At 34.1% G+C, this 23,736-nt stretch overlaps 1 long non-coding RNA gene across 8 annotated transcripts; it reads left to right on the top strand.

Annotated features, from left to right (window-relative positions):
- The first annotated feature begins 3,768 nt into the window (after positions 1-3,768).
- On the top strand, positions 3,769-22,660 carry LOC115974870. Of its 8 annotated transcripts, none has more exons than XR_004088024.1 (8): positions 3,769-3,926; positions 4,016-5,654; positions 5,923-6,031; positions 9,070-9,168; positions 20,996-21,165; positions 21,631-21,732; positions 21,921-22,017; positions 22,217-22,660. It is a non-coding gene; the product is annotated as an uncharacterized LOC115974870 (long non-coding RNA). The 8 variants fall into 8 exon arrangements; XR_004088022.1 differs by adding an exon at positions 20,338-20,412 and having other exon boundaries at positions 3,772-5,654; XR_004088025.1 differs by having other exon boundaries at positions 3,771-5,654; positions 20,996-21,237.
- The last annotated feature ends 1,076 nt before the right edge of the window (positions 22,661-23,736 follow it).

Raw genomic sequence — 23,736 nt, 5'->3', positions numbered from 1 at the left:
GCCAACTACTTAAAAAGCTAAGTTTTGGACAGAACCAAGGTATTGTATGATCCTTGGACTCAAACCTATGGGGAAACCAACTACTTAAAAATCAAGTTTTGGACAGAATCAAGGTATTGCATGGTCCTCCGACTCAAACCTATGGAAAAATCAGCTACTTAAGGAGAATTCTAAGTCGCCCAATCCTCGGACCAAATACCAGAAAAGACTAAGGCTATGAAGATCATTAGGAGGATGGCGAAACGCCTTATTACCTAGCGACCCGCAGGGGCTGTTCATTTTGGGTTACATATCCTCGGATGATTACTTCCTACACAGCACCGAGCATTCAGCCATCATCTCGTTCAGTTTGGGGTACAACCCTTTTTCAAGTCGGTCTTATTGTGCACGATAGCTTCAATAAGTTCATAATAACATCTTTTTTCTTAGTAAGGGTTTCGGCCCTAAGTATCGTTTTCTCAGGTCAGCATTTTTATGCCAGACAGATCTAAGAAGCTCATAATAACATTTTTTTCTTTTTTTCTTAGTAAGGATTTCTGCGCTAAGTATCATTTGTTCAAATCGGCATTATTATGCTGGATAGTTTCAATAAGCGCAGAGTAAGGTCTTTTTATTAACAGAGATTTCGGCCCTAAGCATCGTTCAGAGTATAAAAATAAAAAGAAGTTATACGGTAGTACGTCCATTCACGGCATAACCATTGCAGGAAAGAAAGAATACATAGAATAAAACAATGGCAACTTTTATTAACGTAAAGAAGTAGTACATCGTACAATGAAGGGCCTAAACAAGCCTATATAGGAAACAAATTACAAGAACTAGAATAAAAAAAAAGAGCAACAAAAATAAGAAGTCTTGCTAAATTCTGCTCTAGTAGCTACCATATTGAGAGGAGAACCTCTTTTGATGGTTGAGGAGAAGAAGAGGAAGAAGGAAAAGCACCAGGATGGATCTGGTGATGGGAAAGAAGAAGAAGGGAAGGCAAAAGGAGGCATCAATGAAGGAACAAAGGAAGAAGCAGAGATACTTAATCCCTGCGTCAGCCCTGACTCCTAACATGCTGGTGCCATATTAGCTATGCTCATAAGAGAGCGGCTGGTACTGATAATGGATAACCCCAGCTCAATCGCATCAAAAGCTTGATGCGACTAGCACCTGCTTCGGATTTTGGCTGAAGGAGGATGGGAAGCATCTTGAGTCTCTGCCAACCCTGCCCTGACCGAGCCATCTTAAACTTTGGAGGGACATAACGCTTCTGAGAAGGATGTGATCTTTTCATCCCCGCTTTTACTTCAAACGTGTCACACTATAAGTTTTGGCTATGCTGATAAGGAAGACTTTGAGCACAGCTTGAGGTTTGAGGCTTTAGGAAGGTTAAAGAGTCTTTACACGAAGGGAATACCCTCTCGTTTGGCTTCTTATATGAAAGGTAAATTCAGTGGCATTTAATCCGTACAGATTTCCAAGAAGATCTGCAAATGAGTTAGCGTCTGTTCAACTCCCCAATATCATCTATAACCGTCAGATTTGATCGGCCTCGTAGTGTAAATCTATTAAAGATGCGCCTCGTACATTGAAACGGTAGGAGCGCCCAGTGTGAAAATCTAGATGAATGTCTCGTAACCCAGCGCATTTACTAAATAGATGAAGGGACACCAACACTAATGAAGGTTAGAGCTGAACGAACTGTAATAAAGGCTGGGCATCGCCAAAACCGTCCTCTCCGACTAAGAGGTCGGACAGCAGGATTTTGAGGGGCTATTGTGGGGCCCAAGAATTTGTAGTCCTGGACCATTTTTACATTGGGGCCCAAGGCCCGAGCCGAGGAGGGGTATAGCCGAGGACGTGTAATAAAAGTCCAAGTAGTCTTGAGACATAGTCGAGGATAATTCTATCCTCGGCATATCCGAGGTCCCCCTGAAAGAAAGGGCAAGAACGGTATAAGAACAGTTTTGGAAAAAATATAAAATATCTATGTCAATAGAGAAGGGGACGCTGGATAGTATAACAACCAAGGATAAAGGGAAAGCTGCTATTACTGCCATTGAATACCCTGCACCTGACAGAGCCATACTCTTCAGCTTTTACAACCACCCCCAACCACTTTGGGTATGGGCTGATGGGACAAGTATCAGTCCTGGAAAGTCGATCCTACACGTGGACGTAGGATAATGGATACAGGCTAATATAAAAGGAGAAGCAAGCAATCCGGAGATTGTGGCTGGGAAAAAAGGCCAAAAACCAGAGCCTCTCAGACCGCCTCAAGGAGAAAGACTCCTCGAGTGAACACAATTTAATTTTGTATGAACACCACGACTAACCACCGTCCGGTGACCAAGGCCTAACCTTTCAAATCCACGCATGTCTCGTAACCCAGCGTATTTACTAAATAGATGAAGGGACACCAACACTAATGAAGGTTAGAGCTGAACGAACTGTAATAAAGGCTGGGCATCGCCAAAACCCTCCTCTGCGACTAAGAGGTCAGACAGCAGGATTTTGAGGGGTTATTGTGGTGCCCAAGAATTTGTAGTCCTGGCCCATTTTTACATTGGGGCCCAAGACCCGAGCCGAGGAGGGGTATAGCCGATGACGTGTAATAAAAGTCCAAGTAGTCTTGAGATATAGTCGAGGATAATTCTGTCCTCGGCATATCCGAGGTCCCCCTGAAAGAAAGGGCAAGAACGGTATAGGAACAGTTTTGGAAAAAATCTAAAATATCTATGTCAATAGAGAAGGGGATGCTGGATAGTATAACGACCAAGGACAAAGAGAAAGCTGCCATTACTGCCATTGAATACTCTGCACCTTATAGAGCCATGCTCTTCAGCTTTTACAACCACCCCTAACCACTTTGGGTATAGGCTGATGGGACAAGTATCAGTCTTGGAAAATCGATCCTACACATGGACGTAGGATAAGGGATACAGGCTAATATAAAAGGAGAAGCAAGCAATCCGGAGATTGTGGTTGGGAAAAAAGGCCAAGAACCAGAGCCTCCCAGACTGTCTCAAGGAGAAAGACTCCTCGAGTAAACATGGTTTAATTCTGTATGAACACCACGACTAATCACCGTCCGGTGACTAAGGCCTAACCTTTCAAACTCACGCTCTATAAATGATATTGTTTGGGCCTTTTTTATGTGCGAACCCAGTATCATCTTGGGTCGTTACAAATTGAATCCTTACAACATGTATTAGAAAAATGCTAAAATTACAAACTATTTTATAATTTTTTAATAAACATTTAATCATTTATAAAAATATTATAAAATAATTTATATTTAACATTACTTTTAATTATCATGTTATTGAATGCTAGTGAAAACAAGCCACGTGATAGTTAACCGTGCAAAGGATCATGGTGATTGGAGTCAAGTTGGCAATTGCAAACAAGTATAGAAGAAGGCATTGTAGGAAGAATAGGAAACCCAATCCACATCTCAGGTCTGTCCCCTCTAATGACGCAGTCTCATCGGCCCCCAATTACCGAGAAAACGACACCTAGACTCTAATAAAACCCCACCATCATTTCAATCTGAGGGCTAAGACTACCCCCCTATCATAATGTCTTATCAACGGCCATAACTCCATCATTGAAGTAACCTACCCCATGAAAACGACACGTATTCCAATTTATCTCACCCAACCAATCAAATTCGTAAACAGTTTTTTCGCCAGAAAGCTTCGTGTACTATCTTTTCCTATTTACCTTCCCCGAAAAACAAAAAACAACCAACAAAAAACCCTTCTCTCTCTCTCTCTCTCTCTCTCTCTCTCTCTCTCTCTCTCTCACACACACATTGACACACTCACCGAGTCATGATAGATATTTTTTGATAAGAAGGGGCACTGAGGCACAACACAAACAAAACAGAACAAAGCAACAAAGTCTCATTAGAGTCAAGTGACTCTTTCTCTCTAGCAGTAAAAAGCAAACCCCACTCTCTTTTTCTTTCTTTCTATCATTCTCTCTCCCTCTCTCTACTTTCCTTATTTGGCTGTTTTTGGTGCAGTGTTGTCGTCGGCACTGTTTGATTTGTTCTGAGTAAAGTCAGGGGTTCTGGCTGTATCACGGACACCTGTACGTTCTGCATGAATGAGAGAGAGAAAGAGAGAGAGAGAGAGCAAAAGAGAATACAAAGCGAGACAATAGTGAACGAAGAAAGAAAGAGTTTTTTTTTTTTGGTTTCTTTTTTCTTTGGGGGAGGGTGTTTTTCTTTCTTGGTCAAGTCTAAGGGGGAAAAAGAAAACCCTAAATCCTGATTGAAGTCTTTTCCGAGTTTCACACAGAAAGAGAATGGAATAAAAGATTTTTAGTGAATTTTGTGTGGTTTCCTTAATTGGGTCTCGCTGTGTTTTCAGATCTGACTCTTTCTTACTATATATATCTATTTTTTCATAGTATTTCTTCTTTTGAGTCTGTATGGTGATTGGTGGGTGTTTTCTGTTTCCACATTTGGGAAACTTTCTGTCTTTACTCATTTCATTCCTCTTTGTTTGAAAATTCCATAATATATGCGGTCTCTGGGACATAGAAATTGACAGAAGAGAGTGAGCACACAGAGGCACTTGGTATAAGTCTATACTATTGCTTTTGCGTGCTCACTTCTCTTTCTGTCACCTTCCAGTGCCGGTTTAGGTGCCAAAAATCTTATCTTTCCGGCCTGCTTTTTGTTCCAGATCCTCTCTCTCTCTCTCTCTCTCTCTCTCAAACATATATGCAAATATATTTTCTCTAATTTTATGGGTGGATACTTGTTTATTTCAACCTTCAAGAACAGCTCGAGTAGACTGAAAGTGTAGTGTTTATTCTTTGAAATTGACAAATGATTTTATGTTTAATTATTAGTATATGTTTTATAAATTGTTGATTGTTTGAAAGCGTGACTTTTGAGGGTGTTTCTCTGAGAAGGTACGCTTGATTACTGTGCGGATTAGGCGGCAAAACATGCTTATAGCATGGGACCATTTACGTTATATAGGAGTAGTAGAATGGTCCTAATACAACTTGACTGCTCTTCCTTTTTTTCCCTTCTTTTTTTGATTTCAGATCTTTGATAGTTAGTACTTAGGACCAGTATTTTCATGTTTGTGACTATGTAGTGCCATTTGGTTTATATTTTATTCCTGCGCATGCGTTTTCCACTCGAGATTTGGTTCTGATTGGAGTTTGTTCTCACCTGAATCTAGCCAGAATCTGATTGCTAGCTTGTTCTCTCAGCTCAGATACATATTTATTTACTTATTTTTCATGGGTTTGAAACCCTATTCTAGCTATCACAGGGTTGCCTTTTGATAGGAATGGATAAGGGTTTCCTAGGTCTGTAGTTTAGTCAAAATCTCTTCAGTTACATACCTACTATTATATTTGAATATATATTATTGAGTTTTTGGAGAAAACAAATAATTTCAGTCTAATTTGTCATTTTTGATCTCATATATTGTGATTTGATGGGATGTATTGAGTGTAGAAAAGATGTGAACTCTTTTGGGTATGGTTACGATTGTAAGAATTTTCCAGATTTTAAGGAACTTCTTCAGCTGTTTTGTTTGCAGGCAGACAAGAAATATAGAATCTTTTGAGGAACCGTCAACTCAAGTATCGTGCACAAAAATCTTGTCTCAAAAGAAAACGTGTGAATTAGGTCTCGGGTGTGCTTCCTATAACCCTATATTGTGCGCATTGCTTTGCCTATTCAGCTTCTTTTACTGGATTTCAGCTTGTTTTGTGTCTTATAGACAATACTTTTACTCATAATTTACAACCACATACTTACAAGTTCATAAAGACAATGTATGTTTTAGTCTTGAATCTAAACTTTCCAGACTGAAGAGTCATTGTTTCTTCTTCATTATGATTTGGGGTTTGTAATTTCCAAGGTGCAAATTGGTTAAAAGTTTGTTCTGTCTCTTTCTGCAGCATTTAAACAATAATGGTTTTAGTGTGTGGAGTCATTTCATGCGTTGAATTGTGCTGGTAAATGCTGTCGGTTGCTAGATGGAATGTTCATATAGCTTACTTGGCCAAGGTAATCCAATTGCTTCAATATTCTTGTCTGGTTGTTAAAAGTTGACATTGCTAGTACTTATTCAGTACGTTCTATACTGGACTTTCGTATTCCAAGGCTTAATTTATTCAATTTTTCTTTCTTTATTTCTTTCCTTTTTTTTTTGGTTGCTACAGTTAGTAGGAATACTTTGCTTTAGTGTGTAATTCTACAAATTTTAGGAATTTAAGCTCATGTGGTTTTTTCTCTGTAATGTTTAAAGTGATCATGAAATTATGTGTTTTTCATATGATGGATAAGGCGTTCATTAATTAATTGAAAATATAATATCCATTGCGGATTACTTTTGGCTGGGTTTGCTATTTGATTTGTTGCATTTGGGGGTTTGTTTAAAATTTAATATAAATTATATAAATAAGCTAACAATTAATCATTTTAGGAGATGTTGACATCTTATCTAAGTAGTAAATTGAACTCAATTGACTGCTGCATAATGGAGTTTGTTGCTGCATTCTGTCAAGAGTTCCGCTGATTCCCTTTGATTTTGGGTGATACTTTGGTGTAGAAAACGTGTGGACATTGATTTCTTTTTTCTTTCATTCGTTTGGTATGGTTCTTATAATTTATAGGCAACAAATCAAAATTTAAAAAGAGAGTTAGAATAGTAGTTGGTAGATGCTCCTAGGAATGGAAGAGTAGTTGGATATTTGGAATAAAGGTTAATAAATGCATGCATCCTTTATATAGTATATATTTCTTATATTTTTCCTAAACAAATATCATGGGTATTTTTTAATTCTACCTAATGTAAATTTGTAATTATTACATGCCCATATAGATGTTTTGTTAGACATATAAAGGTGTTTATGTAAAGATTACAATATAGATAGAGGACCATGGGCTTGCAATTATGTAGATGCTCCACTAAAATAACTACTGTTGAAATTTTAATTTCAGTTCTCAAAACAAAGTTATTTGAATTGGAGAGAATATTTTTGCTTGAGGTTTAAAGCAGCTTTGTTTTGACATTTTAAAGACCATCAACTAATTTTCCTTCTTTTGTTATGTGATTAAGATTCACAAGATAGTTTTGGGCAAAGAAAGGAGATACCAAGAGGAGTTGTAGAGTTATTTTCTCTCCAATTATTGATTGGGGAATTAGACAAAACCTGTGTTATGGAAAATTAATTAAATTTTTTTTTTGTGTGTGGATATTTTAAGTGAGAGTGGGGAGATTCGAACTTTAGTTATCTCTGTTGGAAATACTAAAAAATGTCACTTGACTTAAAACTTAGTTTTAGATTAATGAAGCATGCAGTTGACTAAATATTTGTCTTTTTTTTTTTTTTTTTTTTTTTTTTTTTCTTTAGAAAATTTTATTCAAAGGAATCATAGAAAAGTAGCAATATTGGTATGATAGAAGTTCTTGAAATTCTACCAAGAACCTTATACCTCAATTAGTTGACATTTTTTTCATGTTTTCAATGGAAATATTTGAGGTTCTTATCTCTTCAATCCCAACTCTCCACCAATTATTGAATTACATACAAAAAATTCTTGAAATTCTAAGCCTTAATGGTTGAAATTAGATATATTTGAAATTGTATATTTCTTAATAGTACTGCTTCTATGATTAGTAGTCGTGAGAAGAATAGTTGGTCCCATATATTTTGGTTGGAAATAAGAATGCATAAAAATTTTGTTGTTTTTTTTACCTCAGTCTTTTCTTTTTAGATGGATGGAATAACTTAAGAGTTGAAAAAGTATGCTCTATTTGTAGATGGTCAAAGTGGTCTATTACATAATAATGTGAATTCAGTTTGGCCAAGGAAAAAGTGGAGAAAAGGGGGGGTGGGTGTCGTTCAACTCTGTTCTGAATAGGTTGCTTTCACATCAATCTACCTCAACCATTTTGTGAATATCTCTGAATCACCTAAAGACTTAAGACAACTCAACCTATTTTCCTGTTTGTCTGGCTACAGGATAGTGTTATATATATATTTTCAATGATTGAGGTTCCTATTGATTTCTACATTAAAATAAAAACTTTGCATAATAAAACTCAATATATAAATAATGTAAAGTTCTTGAACCTACAATACAGGAGCTAGAAGATTATGAAAAGTTAGCCTAGTAGATGGGTTGGTAGGCTTTGAGAACTGTAAATTGCATATTTGGGCATTTTCAAATTTGAATATATCAAATCAACAATGAGGAAGAAGGCCAAGCTAATGGGTACTCTTGAAGTGTGATCTTTAATCTTTTTATGAGGCACCATATATATATCATTAAATGATCATACGATGTTGCGGAGGGAAGGATTGGAGAGATGCCAGTCTTTCATCCTGCAAAAAAAACTTTTGATTTTATGTGATGCTCTTTATATTTGACAATATTTTATGCCCCACAAACATTGCTACCTCTTCCCCTTCAAGGTTTATATAGTCATGATGTTTTTCCAACCTTTTCAGGGTCTTTCATGAATAACATTTCCTCTCTCTCTCAAAATTTACTGGTAGTTTGTTTTAATCCTTTGCAAAATAAGTCAAGCTATAAATAATATGTTGTCATATTAGAGATTTTGGTTTCAAACCAGGTACTATATGACTAAATATTTTTCCATTAGAAGATGGGTTAAGAAAGTTTGCTTTTATGTTTGGTTGCTTTTGTGTCTTTAAGATCATCGTAATTAATAACATCCTTACAGCAAGGAACATCATCTGTGACAACTGGGATTAGTGAAGATATTCAAGTCTTTGCTCTTTTTGGTTAATGCTTACTTATTTTTCTAATCTCTACACATTAAGGTGAGAGTAGTGAAATGTTAAAGGAATGCTTTGTGAAAAGCTTATATGTTTGTAGTGCGATTGTTTCTAACAAAATCCCAGGAATATGACTTACAGAAACAAACAAAATTCTGGGAATATTATTAAAATTACATTCTTTTATCTTTATTTGTTTGTGCTTCCTTTCTAATCTCTGCGGCAAGGCAACATTTTTTTTAATGGTCAAATGTCATTATTATTTTTATTTAAAACACCTTTTTGTTTTGAACGTAGAATGCAGATTGCTTTATGAAAATGAAATTTAGGAGTCTCCCAACTTTGCCGCGACAAGGTTCTTTCAAGCTTGCTTAAGAAAATGAAGCTCCTTTCCATGTAAGCCCCCTATGCTTGCATTACACTTTCAATCTGTTATGTTCATATTAATCTTGTTCAATGTATATGGTTACTATCATGAAATCACAATTAGGCCATCTTTGGTGATGGATTTAGACCCAAGCCGAAGTTATGGCACATATTTTTCCATAAAGCTCTATTTTCAAGCTTCATAAGGTTCTAAATACTTTTGAATTGCTCATCACAAAGTTTAATTAGGGATGTTTTCAACTGTAATTGAAGCTTGCAAAAGATTCTTGGTTACAAGTAGTGTTATAAAATAAAATTGAAAATTTTCTTTTGTTATGCAAATATTGAAGTATTATTAAGTCTAGAGTAGATATGTTGATGTTTAAGATTTTCTCAGGAGACATTAGTGGTGTATTTTGGATATTGTGGGTCCTACTATATGTTGCCTACCCCGAATGTGTGGACCAGAAGTAAGCAAGCGAGTTTTCTGCTATTGTCTTGTTTACAGTTATTTAATTATAGCACAATAAATAAATTGGGAGTGGCTAGAGCTTAGAGGTCAGAAGTACGGTGATAATAGGTGGAAGATGTTAGTTGAGGACAATTATATATATATATATATATATATGGGGGGACCTTTATGTAAACAATCAAGAGATGGAGGAAAAACTAGATTAAATACCAAAAGATTCAAGATTTGTGGTATAGTTTTGATGTGGGATTTTTTGGCACATTTTATAGTTTTGTTAGTTACTATTGAGTCTTAGTATTGTGTTTTTTTTGTAGGTTAGAAAGTTGTTAATTTAATTATAATTAACTTTGACTAGAATAAGCCCTATTTGCTTAATTCTAAATTTTCTAGAACGGGCTATCCTTGGTTGTATCAAAGGTGCATAAGTCTTATCTTGTATTTAAAGTCATTTTCCTATTTGATTTAGAAAATTTTAAGTACTTTTCTTTATTATTAATAATCCTAGTCTTTCTAGGAATGGGTTATTTAGGTGTCCTAGTCCTCCCAAGAAAGGATCTAGCAATAGCATATATAAAGGCTTCATTGTAATCAATATTTGATGGTAAGATTGATTTAAACATATATTCTTTTTTATAAGTAAGAAATATTATATTGAAAATGGACTATGTCACTCATAAAAGGCACCAAAAAGCCAAAATAATTACAAAAGATAAAATAAGAGGCATAATTATGTACAAGAAGAAAGAGTATAAACATTGGACTAGTTGGAATGGAATGACTAAATGTGAATCCCCAAACTCGAGCCCAATCAAACAAAGTGCCCACAAATGATGCTAAAAGCTAGTCCCCCAATCTCTATTCATCCATAAACACACTACTATTGGTATAAGAACAAGTTCTGACATCATTGGAGATCCAATACGAGTGGATTGACTGATTGACTTAGCAACATGGTAAGCTGCCTGTAGGATTATCTTCTTGATCAATTGTATACTCTTGAGTAAGGCGACATCCATGTGATTGATTATGTAAGAAAATATAAGGAACTATTTTTTAAGTTTGGAGTAGTTGAAAGTGAATGTATGACAACTGCTTGATTCAAGAGTAGGTTGAGGTATGAGATAAAAAAAATGTTTTTTTTTTTTTTTTTTTGAAAGCATCTAACTTTGTGTGAGTTTGGTAAAATGTCTCAATTAATAGGACTTTTTAGTGATCAAAAGACTCAAATAAACATGAAACTAATAACATCATAAAGTAATTTGGATTGAAAACTATTACAACTAAATCAAATGTCTCACGTATATTTTGAAGATCTCGAACATGCTATAGATAAGACCATTTAGTTTGAGTTGCTTGTAATGTTCAAGGGAGAAATCTATGATTCTCAAGCCTAAAGATCATGCTGAATTTATTGTCTCAAAATTTTTGTTCCAATGAACATAAAATAAATAATTCTATTTTTTTTCATAATCACCAAATATATGATTTAAATAATAATATTTCACAAAAAATTAGATTTTACCATAAATAGAGTGAAAATTAGGAGGTATAACCTCACTTGTGCTTCAAAATCATCTCAAAACATCGAGTGAAGTGACGAAGTTGAGGCGCAGATTAAGTCACTCTCTTGAGGTGATACGCACAGTCAACATAATTTTTCGTTGTCGTAGACCAAGAACTTTGCCCGTCTTTCCAATTGGAAAGAGTGGAAATAATTCCACTAGAAATATGGTTTGAAGGTAATAAGCAAACATGAAAGGAAAGAAAGCGCTAACTCAAGCATTTTACCCTATGTCAAGGAAAACTCTTAATCTTTCTTTATTTCTCATTCTATTCACATATTTAACCCCCAAAACCACTAAATACATTCAAGATCCAATCTTTCATTACCTAAACTCTTAAGGCATGTTTGGTACATTGAATGGAGATTACGATGAATTGTAATTTTTATTATTAGGAATAAATGTGTTGTAATGGAAGTTGTAACATTAGAATAAAACTTAAAATCTATTTTTGGAAATATCTTACTCAAACAATTATATTTCCAAAAAAATAATATGTTTTTAAATTTGAGAGAGATGATTTATTTTTTGATGATTTTTTATTTCATTAATTGTTATGTGCATATGGAAAGTTTGTTTATTTGAAAATATACTAATCTTAGAACTTGTTACACACACACACAAGAATAGCTATTACAACCCTTTTAGAGAGGAATAATTATTCCTCATTTTAAAGAATAGCTATTCATAAGGAATGATTATTTTCTGTAATAAAAACATAATCAAATTACTGAATAGATAAACTATAGGAATAAATATTACATTACAGTGTCTATTACAGTCTACCAAACATGCTCTTAGACATCAAACCTTAATCAAGAATTACCGCTGCGCACTGCGTGATAGTCATTCCACAAGTACAAAATTTGTGGGGTGTGGGGAGCAAGAGTTGGGATTCAAGTCTTCAGGAGGGAATTTCACATACATATACACTTAGATTAGGTTAGAGTAGAATTTCTATCTTGTATAAAAAAATTTTAGTTAATTGGATGTTATTTCGATTTAGACACTCATTTTTATTGACAATTTAAAACTTGAAATTTAAATATTTTATTGATAAAATCTAAAATAATTTTTGATATTAGATTATCTTAAAATTTTGTAAGCATAGATAGTATAAAAAGAAATTCTAATCCAACAATATATTTTTTAAAATACATATCAAATAAAAAATTAGTGAGTGGTGTAATAGTACCAGAAGTTATATTATGTGTAAATTGAATTCAACCAACATATAGTTATCATTAGCTTACACCAAAATAGAATGGTTTACAATGGAGAATATTATGTTGAATCTGTGGAAGACACATTTCTTGATGAAGGAATAATTTGAATTTTTTTTTTGGGGGGGGGGGGGGGGAGGGATGGTCTATAAAGAAGATTATGTCCTTGCATTGTCTATTGCACTCTGGTCTTGATGTTAGTTGCATGTTTTGGTACAACAGGAAATTTATATAAAAGTGATTGTTTGAACAAAAGTTTTAAGTTGGTCAAATCCAATAAGTGATTTTTGAAAGAAATTTTCAGGTTAGAACCAAGTATATGGTAAAGACAGAGCTAGAGAAGTAGGTAAAATCCAATAAGTGACTTCTAGCGAGTTTCATTTATGGAAAACATATTGCATAGTTTCTTGCTCCCAAACTTCTGCTTTATGGATGAATGGGGTGCAAATTTCAGGATCTTGTTTATGTGGGGGAAACATGACAAGCACAGAAGAGAGATTGCTTATGAGTTGTGAGCAATTGATAAGATTCAATGGTTAATAACAGGCTTCTACTAGATATATCAACAATAGCTTTTGCAAATTTTAGGTTTCCATTATGAATTCTGGTTAGTTTGATCTGTAAATCAATCATTTGATTCTTAATTTTTCAATTTTGTAATAATCAGTCCACTCAAGGTAGTCAATGGTGAAAGGCAACCTTAAGGAGCCAAGGCCTTGTATCGTTGGAGGCATGAGGCAACAAAACTTAGTTTGGATGCCTTGATTTTTCAATCAATGTAATAATCAGCCCACTCAAGATAGTCAAAGGCAAAAGGTGATCTTAAGGCGCCAAATCCTTCTTTTGCTTGAGGCATGAGGTGACAAAAAGTTGCTACCTCGGTTAAAGCAAGACACCAAATTCTTAATATAGTTATTATATATATAGAGGACTTTTATATTTTGGCTGTGTACATATGGAAACTAAATTATATATATCTAATGTATTGAAATATTATAGTATTATAAAGAAGTGCTTTTGACATGTTCTGCATGAGGCAACAAAACTTAGGTCTATTCATTGATTTTAAGATAGGCTTAACACAGTTTAGGCTCTATCAATTATTCAACCAATAGGTTGTACAACAAGATTTTATAAATTAATTAATCTATTAATAAGGTTTGGCCAAAATGCAAAAAGACAGTTTGCAACTGACCTTATTTTCAATTAGTAGTTGCAAGCCAAATGACCCCTTAAGCTATCAATTATGTATTATTGACCCCTAGGTTTAAGAATTGTCCAAATTGACCCCATCTTAATTTTCATAAATCATAATTGACAAAAAATGGTCGTGTTGTGCACTTGACCACTTTACTATAAATATATCTATTTTAAAATAATATATGCACAATTCATAATCAGTTTCTAAGAATTATAGTTAACGGAATTGAATTGGAGGGATTAGTTTAGACAATTCTTAAACCTCAGTGGTAAATAATACAAAATTGATAACACAAAAGTTTCTTTCATAGTGGATAATTCTTTGATTTTTGCTTCCATTGGTTTCATTTCTTATGCATATGTTTGAAGTCTAGAGAAAAAGCCTTAAATTGGGACTCTAATTCTGTGTTAGTCACCACTACCTTGGATGAGAAATTTTGTTTAGCGGTGGCAGAAGAAGATTTTAGTAAAGAACTTGTGGTAGGATTTTGCCTCTAATACCAAATCGACATAGGAAAAGGTGGGGAATGTCTATGTGTGGATGTCTATGTGTGGATGTCGTGGGTTTAGGATTTGGAGAATTTGTGAATCTAAGGTTAGAATTGTTGAAGAAAGGGTTATGAAGTTGTGATAGGAATTTAAAAGATGGATTGATGAGTTATTTGATGGCTATTTGATATAGAAAAAGTATATGGGATTTTAGGGATTTGATAGATAAAAGAAAGAGCTTGATTTGGGGTACTAAGGAAGAGGGAAAAGTAAATATTTATTTTACGGTGTTTAGGGTTGTATGAACTATGAACAGAATTCGTGAACAATATCACTAGAAAGAATAGAAAACTAAGAGGACAAAAGATGAAAACATCACAAGAAGGCAAACATGCCTCAATGCTTCAAACACCCAATATTTATATTAATGAACTTCATCGTACATCGAGCACAAGTACATATAAAACTCTTTCTTGTACTAAATAGTATTAGGACAAACAGTTTGACTAGTAAACTAAAAAACCTAATAAAAGATGAACTTGGACTTGAGAAAAATAAAACCTAAGATATTTAGGATCTCATTGAAAATTCAAGGCTTAATCAACCCTTCAAAATACCTTAATTTGCAGGAATTACAGAAATTATAGATTTGCCCCTAACTACAAAATCAATGATAACTGATAAAAAAAAAAAAAAAAACGATAATTGATAAAACAAAACCCAAATAATAAACTAATTTATTTGTGTGGACAGTGGCTTGGGGAAAAAAAATTCTCACCATCAAGATAGGCTTTTCAACGGTAAGTTGGTGTTGTATGTGCTGTTGTAGCTGGGAGATTGTGGATCTCCTCTTAATTAACTGTAGCATGGCTTTCTAGTGATGGAGTTTTATCTTTAGGGTGTTTGGAGTTCAATGGGTTTTACAGGAGAAGGTCCTTGATTTATTATGTAGGTGGCGATGTCATGGACCAAATTTGGATATCTGGAATCTTATCACTTTATGTTTGATGTGGATTATATGGTGGAAATGAAATTGGCATATTTTTGTATTTTTTGAAGATGTGGAGTGCAGTCTTCTCAAAACAATCATCCTTCATTAGTTCTCTTTATGAGTGGTATCAAGTCTTACTAATAGTATTTCTATTCACTCCTTGATAGAATCAAATCATATGTAGATATTACTCCATTGTAATGCTTTAGGCTACTTTGTGTTATTTTCACGACAGTCTCTTTTCAATAATATTATTTTTACCTATGAAAAAAAACTAATTTTAATCCTAAAATTCTTACCTAGACCTTCAAACCCACACAAATTTTACATTAATTGAACTTCACATGGACCCCATAAAACAATTGTTGAATATAAAGTGATAACAAATCAATCTTCCGTGCCTGCATCATTCTCCTTTGGGTGAAAAAACTCAACATCAAGTTTGAAAGAGTTGAAGTGTAAAGACCTTTGAACTTGAAACTTGAACCAAATTTTAAATCAACTTTGGAAGAACTAAAAATAAAGTATGTTTCTTTCCCACCATGTTATCAAATTCATTTGGAACAACCTTTGAGACCCTCTTTTAGACTTAATAATAACTCTGGAATTTAATACTGCTAAATAATCATCGATATTATTACATTACCAATCAATCTAGTGGCACAAATTTTTCCAAAACTTATGATGTGATTTGCTTTGATTGATGCATGATAAAAGTAGCATTAGTGATGAGTGATTTCCTAGAGCTTGATTATTTGATTCACTAAGACGTTGACAACATGCATTGATTTTATCTATTTCTCTTTTGACTATCTCTTAGTCTGCCAAAGACTGTTTAGTGGTTACTGTAGCGATTGCTGCTCCATCACTGATTAATTGGTGAAAAATCATCCTCAAGTTTCTTTACCAATCTACCAATTCTTATGTTTTCTGTACACCTCATCATCTATTCTTATGTTTCCTGTACACCTCATCATTTGTCTTCCGCTTCTTGAAATTTTGTTCCTCTCTTTTCCCCCTTGCACCTGTTATTGCAAACTTGCCCATGTTTTTTCCTAAATACGGATGGAGTTAGTCTAATTATTGTTTGATTTTTCTCAATTACATAGGTATTGTCTCTGCTTTATGCATCACATCCTTGTTAAACTCCCATGGTCGAACCAAAATCATATGATAGGTGTTTAAGGGAAAAACATCTCAGCAGACTGTCATGATAGTCCTTCCTAATAACACTCAGCCAAACACCTGCTAGGGATCTTTAGCTCATAAATTTAACTTACAAGGTGAGGTTTAGGATGACATTCCATTTTAAAGTTTAGGGTTGTAACACTAAGCTTGTTGGCTTTCTTCTTTTTAAAAGCCAATTTGAGTCAGGAACTTAGCTTGCAACCCAATGCTACTGCTATAGTTCCTCTGCCTATATATCACCATCCCCATTAGCAATATCATACTTTTCCTCAAATTCAACTTAAACCCTATGTAACTACCTCAAGCACCATAAGATGCTACTCAAAGCTTGAAAATGATAGAATCATCTAAAATCAACAAATGAGATATATTTTAGGCATCTCCATTCCTTCCTTCTGTTGTAAGTCTTGACCTTGTCGACTTTCTTCTTTTTAAAAGCCAATTTGAGTCAGGAACTTAGCTTGCAACCCAATGCTGCTGCTAGCTCCTCCACCTATATAGCTCCATCCCCATTGGCAGTATCATACTTTTCCTCAAGTTCACCTTAAACCCTATGTAATTACCTCAAACACCAGAAAATGCTCCTCAAAACTTGAAAATGATAGTATCATCTATAGTCAACAAATGAGATATATTTAAGGCATCTCCATTCCTTCCCTCTGTTGTAAGTCTTGACATCCTTCCCCAACACTATCCATTTAATCATCTAGCTAAGGACTTTCCATAATTACCTGTGTGAGTGGGACGGGGAGGACTACACACACCTGGGGAAAATGTTAGGTACTCGAAGAGATCAGGACACTCACGTTAGCAAGAAAAGAAAAGAAAAAAAAGAAAAAGAAAAGGAAAAGAGAGGGGATGGGATGGGATTCCATTCACGAATATTGAGAATTTAACAATGGATATACACATACTAATCCATATTTTCCATTTCTTCCTAAATCTCTCTCTCTCTCTCTCTTAACATATAAAGATCACTATCCTAACCTATATGGTTGTACGACTTTTCAATATCAACCTAGCAAGTGATTCCTTAAATCTTGTCATGAACTTTACTGTCTATGCCTTCATTTGCTATGAGTATAGAAACTAGGATTTGTCTCCCTTCTACAAATGCATTGTTTGCGAGTTAGATACCAACTTGCTTGCCACGTTCTTTAGTTTGTTGACCAACACCTTTGCTAATAGGCTAGGAGTTTTAGTCTCAAAAATTTGGTCATAACTTTGGAGTTCATATCTTAATTCCTTTCAAACTTTTTCCACACCCATGAAGTTTTGGTTAGGATTTTTCTCCCTTCTACAAATGTATTTTGCGAGTTAGATACCAACTTGCTTGCCACTCTCTTTGGTCATAACTTTGGAGTTCATATCTTAATTCCTTTCAGACTTTTTCCACACCCATGAAGTTGTTGGTTTGGATTATCATTAGAATTTCTATCAAAATGATTATATCTTCCAAGCCTTTGCATCTGTGCTTGTTCCTCTTACTGCAAAACAATTTGTGAGTTGATTCACTAGCTCTCTAAAACTTAGGATCATATTTTCCATTGATTTCTCATTTCTTTGACTTTCTGCTGATATACCTCTTTTTTCCATGATGATTCGGATCATAATTTCTTATGAATGCAGCTCAAATACTGCTGATTTCATGTCTTGTAAGAATACACAGTAATCTAAACACCAATAACAAAAGAAAAACAATAAATAGCAGAAAACTTGAGAGAACAATGAAACTAGTATTGAACTCTTGATAGCCTAGACAGCATTAAGTAATCAAAACCAAGCCTCGGCCTTTTACAAGAAATTTGGAACCAGACTTAATATCACTGGAATAACAACTTTGGAAATTATATTCCTATTTTCTAGGTACTTAGAAAATACCATTAACCTTATTAACAACTGTGTACCAAGAAATATAAATGAGATTTCCTAGAGTTGACTCTTTGACTTGCATATTAATAGACTTGAAAGCATACATTAACTTTATCAATTCCTTTATGATGTTCGATCTGTGAAATATTTTTGTTTCTCAATGCTGCAACATTTGCTTTTCTTGTTTTATTAGTAACCATTTGTTGATTTATACATGTTGCATTGCCATCCTAGTTAAATTGATCGTTAATATATTCCTGGCCCTTAGGCCAAAAGAATATTCGTTTAATATGTTTTTGACCTATAGTGTTGGGGAGATAGTATATTAGGGAGACTAATTGAAACCTTAATATAATATATAAGAATACCACTTAACCTTAAAATTTAAACCTATGACTTTGGCTTATTATTATTATTATTTTTTTAATTTTTATATTAACTCAACTTCTTTACTTATCAAAACTTTTTCTCCATGTTGTACTTTCACTCACCCGTGTATACTAAATAATCTCCTTTTCTTGTGTGAGTTAATACCTTTCTGTGGACTTTGATACATCCCTGCTTTTGGGCCACCTACAACTGCTTCATCCACAGGGACCCTTACATCCGTGAGAACCTCTTCTTTGATCTAGCACCATTGGCAATACCATATTGTTGGACTTTTTACTAATAACATTTATATAAGTATTGTGGTCTTGCCTTATGCGATGCACACTTGTGTGAGCTCCAAGTACATGCACACCTCGTCCTTGCTTTAACTGCAAAAAAAGTATTGCGGCCTTACCTCATACCACCATGGGCTTGAATTTGATATCATTTGTTGGGGGAGATGGTATCTTTAGGAGACTCCAATTGAGATGTTACATATAGGACCTTTTTCTTAACTTCTTTACCTTTTCTTTACGTGGGACTTCCACTCACATTTTATGCCCACACATGTAGCTTTGAATGTTTTAGAATGGGACAAGTCTCCATATTCATCTCTCTCTCTCTCTCTCTCTCTCAAAACCAATATGAAATTGTTTCCATCATTATTTGTTTGGCCTAAACTAATTGTCACCATGACCAAAAGTTTGGGTTTGAAGGTATCACTTACTTTTAGGGATATCAAGCTAGAATTGCTAAAAAATGTAACTGAAAATTTTCTTTTTTGGAGATGATTTGAATTTGCTTCTTAATGGCTATAATGAAGCTACTAATTCCTTCGTACTTAAATATATTCCTTCTACTCTAAGAAGCACGGGTATGGATACTGGTATGGGTATGATATAGGTACAGAAGGATACAACATTTCTTGAAAAACCTAAGGTATGATACATCGGGATATGTGTATTAATTACCTATAAATATATTTTATTTATATATTGTTAAACATATATCAACTTAAGAACAATAATGGATAATAAAGTGAATCCATGACTATTAAATGATATTTAGAATACAAACCATGATCCAAAAGAGTAAATAAAAGATAACTAAATAAGTGTTTAACATTTTAACCAATATATAAAAAATTTAAATAAAAATTCTTACAAGTTTGGGCTATCTCTCACTATCAGGGGTTGTGTTACAACATTATCTAAACCGTATCATGGGTGCATCCTGGATGTATTGACACTAAAAAAAAGAAAAAAAGAAAAAAAAGGGGCTTGGTACGTATCTTAGTGGTATCCAGTATGATACATATCCAATACAGGTATGTGAGTGAAAACATCCTTCCATTAAAATGTCATTTGTTAAGCACATAGAGGCTAAAGTCATCAGTAAAGGAGAAAATTCCATGGAGTATCACCAATGAAAAAAATTATGCAGAGAATAATTACTTACATTGTGTTTGGAAAACACAAGGGAGAGGGTAAAGAAAGGAAAGGGGGAGTGAAAAGGAAAGGGAAGGGAAGATAAAGGAAATAAGTTTTCCATTGAAGTGTTTGGTTTATAGGAAGGAAATGGAGAGAAAATGTCTTTTTAGTGGGCCCCACCTCTAAAACTCTTTCTTCTCTCTCCTTTTCCTCCCAATTTGGGAGGAAAGAAATTGGTAGGCCATGGAAGAGAAGACATCCCTCAAATTTTCCTTTCCCTTACCCTCATTCATCTCAACCAAACAATGGATTGTTTTCCTTTCTCTCCTATTCTTTCCTTTCTCTCTGCTTCACTGAAGCCAAACAAAGCCTTTTGTTGGTGATTTTTTTTTCTTCATTCCAGGGTGACTAGTAGGAGTTCCCAATAGAAATGGCTAGGCCATCTTACTTAAGCACGACAACAAAATCAAGATATGAGGTACCAACTTTCCCTGTAATATATGCACAGGCTACCATAAAAAGAGACTATATCAATGGAGTGATGAGACTGATTCACAAACTCAGGCTCTTGAATTATTTGTTGATACAAATTATAACATCCATTAATTTTTTCCTTTTAGTCTTTTATTTTCTTGGTTTCTTGTTAATGGGTGTTAACTTTTATTAATATTGCAATTGCATGGTAGAGATGCTCAGATTTTATTATTATTGATTTTTTTTTTTTGCCTCATTTGTGTATGCATGCATGCATGCACTTACTTAGTAGCATAGATATGTTCAAGGAGTTGTGGTGTCCAGCGAGTGAGGAGTGGAAACTTGCAAAAATGGGGCATTTAGATATTTGGCAAAACATGGAAGTGACAAAATTTTTGGAATTGTCATATACTTGTTAGAAGTACTGCATAGAAAGTAGTCCAGATAAGATGGGGGCCTTTTGATGTTCATATATTTTTTAATCAAAATATAGCCTCTCAATGCATGGTTGGGGAATAATGTGTTGTTGTGCTCGATAAAGGCATTTGATCCATGCTGGTTTTGTGTGTGTATGTGACAATTTCCAGGATTTGAAAGAAGCTAAAGTGAAAGCTATTTGGAAAGATGTTCTTGAAAGCTCTGATCCTGAAAGAAGCTAAAGTGAAAGCTATTTGGAAAGATGTTCTTGGAAGCTCTGATCCTGAAAGAAGCTAAAGTGAAAGCTATTTGGAAAGATGTTCTTGGAAGCTCTTCTCAGGTTTGCATTCACGGGAATTGAATGCTTTGGTGCTTTCCTAGTCACTGCTTTTAAGAAAAGTAAATAATCTTTGTAAGTTTGTTTACAAATCAAAGAATGAAGGCTTTTATTACAGTTGTGGCTATTTTTTCTGCCTCTCTTCTTTTTTTTTTTCCTTTTTTTTTTTTTTTTTTTTTTTTTTTTTTCAAGTGAAAAAAGTACATTGGAATTCTACTAATGAATGATGGGATGACCTCAGTTTATGGTCTAGAGGTTATCAAGAAAAGTATGAAACATTAATTCAATTTCTAGAATTTATATTCTAGCAATTAATGTCTGCAAAAGATAAATCTCAAATTAAGATTCCATCATTGTTTTCTCGTATTTATAGTTGCTTTTTCTAATTTAAAATATTGTAACTTCCACAAAATTTTCACTATAAACAGCTCAATAGTTGTTGACTTTGCCCTTTTTTTTTTGGAATAGTTGGAATAAGGTGTTCAAGAGGCCTTGGTGTGATTGCAAATGTCTTTTACCAAAAGCTACAATCCGTAGGTTTGATTTCGAGATTCAATATTACCAAATGGGGTAAGGCTGCTTTCTAGAATTTATATTTGAGCAATGTGTTAAAAAGATAAATCTCAAAATAAGATTCCATCACTCTTTTTCTTGTATCTTTATTTTTTCTAATTGAAAATTTTGTGACTTCCACAAAATTTTCACTAAACAGCTCAATAGTTGTTGTATGTTACATTGTCCTTTTTTATTGGAATAAGGTGTTCACGAGGTTGAGCCTTGGTGCAATAACAAATGCCTTTTACCAAAAGTGACAAGCTGTAGGTTTGAGTTGGAGATTCAATCTCTTCAAATGGGGTAAGGCTGCTTACGAATCACTACTTATCTTAGATCCTACAAAAATTGGAGTTTTATGCACTAAGTATGAATTTATTGAAATAGGATGTTAAACAGCTGTAGTAGGATAGCATGCACTAGAAATGCATTTGTTTGAGAATATATGTTAAGCGATCAGAATATTTTAAATTGATTATTGTTTTCTGTGGGGCCTTGGCAGGAGGAAGTTACACAGTTGGTCTTTCTACAAGGTAGATTTGTAGCCCAATGGTCTTTGGGCTTAGTGTCACCTCCATCCTTGTTGGTGAGAAAATACTGGGTTCATACCTTCACCTAGCCAAAAAGGAAAAGGGGGTAGGAGTTAAGTATAATGGTATTTGGCTTCATGTAATTTCAGGTCTTAATTTGTTGCATTTCTCTTGTATACTTTCCGTGTACTGAGGCTTCACCCTTTCATTTTGATAAAATCATACATACATGTGTGTGAAGCCATTTGGTGCAAGACACTCATAGCTATACCTGTACCCAATTGCTTCAAGAAGCCATTTGGTGCCTGTGTATGATGTTAAAACTAGGGCAGGGCTTTGATCTCAAATTTTCTTAATGGTTTGCATTTTAGGATTTAACTTTGAGTCGCTCCCAATATGTTTGAAAAATTCAGAAATTTTTTGTGAGCACAATGAATTTCCTGAACTACCAATACTTGTTTTTCAGGGGCCATTATATAGTTTTTGCTTAATTCAAATGTGCCAATGGCTTTAAATTGAATGGCATCTCAGTGCTTTGGATTGTAAGTCATTCCGTGGATTAGGTTAAGGAAGAATAAGGGTTAGGATTAGTTATGATGCCTTCAACGTACCAAGAACAAGGAATTGAATAGTCTACTTTATTTAAGACAATTCTAGTGCTAATCCACATAAGGTCTAGTGCTAAGGCTGCTGCATTTTTGGTCTATGACAATCAATTATGGCTGCAGCACTGCTTTGAATAATTGATAAATAATGATTTAAAATTCTAGATATTAAATTTAGTCATACGTGCTAATGGAGTAATTCTCTCTCTCTCTCTCTCTCTCATGTTCCAAGAATAAGTAACAAATAAACAAAGCCTAGGGAATAATAACAAGTGGCAAATAGCTGTTCAAGGTTAAGAGTTATTATCCTAGAATACTTTAGGTATTCCATATTAACAAACCTTAGACAATGAATATTTTTGTTGCATAGATCAATGGAGCTAGCTAAGTCTAGTGCTAATCCACATTCTTCGAAGAATGTGGGTAAGTCTAGGTTTTGATGATGATCCTAACAGGTGTACCTCATTCTTGTTCGGGTACTCGGGAAGCACAAATCCTAGTTAAGCTACCTTAGGGAAAGCACAACAAATATTTGTGGGATCATGAAAGAAATTTAGTAAAATTACATTTTAAAACCATTTTATAATTTCAAATATGGTGAATTTTACTATGAGTTTTTAAAAGTAACAAACTAAATTTCAAAAGAAAAAAAAAAATTCAGATAATTTAAGTAGAACGACATTGTGTTAGTTTAATAAATTAAGGGTTTTATTTGATACTTCTTGAAACTTTAGAGATTAATTTGTTACTTTTAAACCTATAAAATTCAATTTAGTATTTTTTAAAACTTCATAAGTTTAATTTTATTTTTTTGGATATTATATGGTTTACTTGTTACATCCCTAAATTATAAGGTTTCAAACGTAATTTTTCCACATTAAAAATTT

The sequence above is a fragment of the Quercus lobata genome, chromosome 2 (assembly GCF_001633185.2).
Source record: "Quercus lobata isolate SW786 chromosome 2, ValleyOak3.0 Primary Assembly, whole genome shotgun sequence".
In the NCBI taxonomy this organism is placed as follows: Eukaryota; Viridiplantae; Streptophyta; class Magnoliopsida; order Fagales; family Fagaceae; genus Quercus; species Quercus lobata.
The sequence above is the reverse complement of the archived record's forward strand: the minus strand, read 5'-3'. Positions and strand labels throughout refer to the sequence as shown.